Source organism: Dunckerocampus dactyliophorus, chromosome 7, assembly GCF_027744805.1.
Source record: "Dunckerocampus dactyliophorus isolate RoL2022-P2 chromosome 7, RoL_Ddac_1.1, whole genome shotgun sequence".
Classification (NCBI taxonomy): domain Eukaryota; kingdom Metazoa; phylum Chordata; class Actinopteri; order Syngnathiformes; family Syngnathidae; genus Dunckerocampus; species Dunckerocampus dactyliophorus.
In genome coordinates, this window is record NC_072825.1 from 13121539 (window position 1) to 13124045 (window position 2507).

The following is a 2507-nucleotide window of genomic DNA, read 5'->3' on the forward strand; positions in this document are numbered from 1 at the left end:
TCCCAAAAATTACAACTTTATTTTGTTTAGTTTGTTTCTCTTTTAATAAACACATTGTTTTTTCTTTCATATTTCAACTCTATGCTAATAAAATGACATTTTCCTCATATTACAAGTTTATTCTCATAAAATTGTGACTTTTTTTTTGTTAGAATAGGGCTTTCCCCCCTAACATTACAGCTGTTTTTTTTCCATTTCTGTTTTTTTTTTTTATTTTCCAAGAATTTAATCTTTCATATTGTAAATTGTGTTTAATTATGACTTCATTCCTATATTATCTTCTATTATTCTTGCAACATTGTAACTTTTTTCACAAGCTAATTTTCCAAAAACAACTTTGTTGTTTATCATATTACAAATTTAAATTTAAAAAAAATGTCTTTCATATTTCAACTATGCTAATGTTATTTTTCCTCATTTTACATTATTCTTGCAAAGTTATGATCATTTCTCATTAGATTACAACTTTTTCTCTTAATATTTAGATTATCTTTTTAAAATTACTGCCGATTTTTTCATTTTTACTATTTTTTTGTAATCTTGTTTAATTATATTTTTTTAATATGCCATGGGCCAATAAAAAAATAAAACAACCAAGAGCCCCGCTTTGGACACCCCCGCTCTTTATTATCCTCATGGACATGTCTATCATGGATCTTGTATGGATAGCGTGGAGCCTGTGCAGAGGAGGAGAGGGAAGTGAAGTCGCACTGCAAAAATTGGAAGTTTTGAGCTTCATGTTGACCACTGTCATCACCTTTGACACCAACACACAGCTCCAAGACATCCTATTGGACTGAAGAGCAGCCAAGGACAAGATGAGCAAACCTCCCAGGGAATCCAAAATAACAGGGAGCACTAACAGTGAAACTCCTTCACACACAAAGAATCAGCCAATGGCTGAGAGGGTTTAAGTCTCTTTCTCCATGCCTGCATCTGATATTTGGTATGACACTATTGTCCCAATGGAGAGATTGCTAAACAGTCTTTTCCCTCTGAGACAACTGTTTGTCTTCAGGGAGCGTTGCAGACAAAAAGAGGGTTTGTCCAGGTTTGGTTTGTTGATTGAGTGTTGATGGCGGGTTAAAAGTATGGCGGCAATAGCCCGCTTCCAAATGAATATTTCAGCATCACTCAGTCGTCACTGAAAGGTTCCACCTGCATTCATTAGATCTTCATTCAGACTACAGATGGCACTATTGCCTCAGTATGTTTGTCGTCACCCATGGTGACCAATCAAATGTTTAACTTGGGATGCACCAATCGATCAGCCACCGGTCAAAGTCGTCCGATTTCCGTGAAAAAGCACATAATCGGCATATGACGAAAAATGTCTTTCAATGCCGATCACCTCTGGCTCGTACTATCGGGGCCAGTAGCCTGTAGCAAACGTCTCCTGCCCACTTTCCTTTCCTTCACACTGCGCATGCGTGCCAAACCCAATAATCATGTCTGCCGTGTGGTACTTACCTGTCGTTTGTGAGTGATATAAATGTGGCACCCTGCAAAACACGCCACGAAAAATATCTCGCCAGGGTAGCACGTTAAAAAGCTGTCATTTAAGACGGCATTGGAAGAACAAACACTTGACAGAGTATGGTGACTTTGAGGCTCACGATGTGATCATCAGTCAAACAGCAGCTAATGTAGCCAATGCTGGACACTCACCCGTGGAAGCCCTGGTAGAACACCATCAAACTATGTGCTCTCACATCCAAAGTCTCTTTAAAGAAGGCATCTAATCTACTGTAAGTTTCACCAGTAATGTATGTTCTCTTAAAAAAGCAAGTAAAATATGTTTTTGTCTAAATGAAGGTGACTATGGTTCCCCTTTGCAATTTCACTCACGGATGATCAGTATCAGAATGGGCAGCATAAAACCCTGATTGGAGCGTCCCTACTTTTAGCTCTTTTGACAAAATTGAATGAATGGCCTCAATATCAAGCAGGGATCATTTGATTTTACATGTGCTGTAAGCCTGACTCTGATGATCGTGTTTCTGGTCAAACAAAGACCCAAAAGGTATTAAAACTTGACAAATGGCATTTTGGCCTTACAGCACCATACGTTCAACACTCGATTCCGAGATTGAAAGACTGGCATTATTGGATTACAGACTTGATGGTCACAAATAATTGGGGTCAATCGAACATTTGGACCCATTTCGATGTACAGCTGGGTGTACAAGGCTGAACCTAAGAACAGTGCGAATGTTCCCAGAACGAGGTTTTATTTGCGCGTTCCAATCCATGGCTGACTGTTCTCTGCAGTATTCCAAATAAAATGAGAGCTGTTATACAGTGTGCTCAAGTTGATTCAGCTGCCGCTTGGGATAATTGAAAGGAAAAATTTTGGAATCAGCAGCCTATTCATGCAATGTTTCCAATCCTGCTCCAGGATAGCAGGATAGGTTAAATATCAATAAGCCTCACCCTTGGAACCTTTTCAATATATGGAACCAAACCAAGAGCCACAATAACTCAAATGCAAACACCCAAGAAGAAAA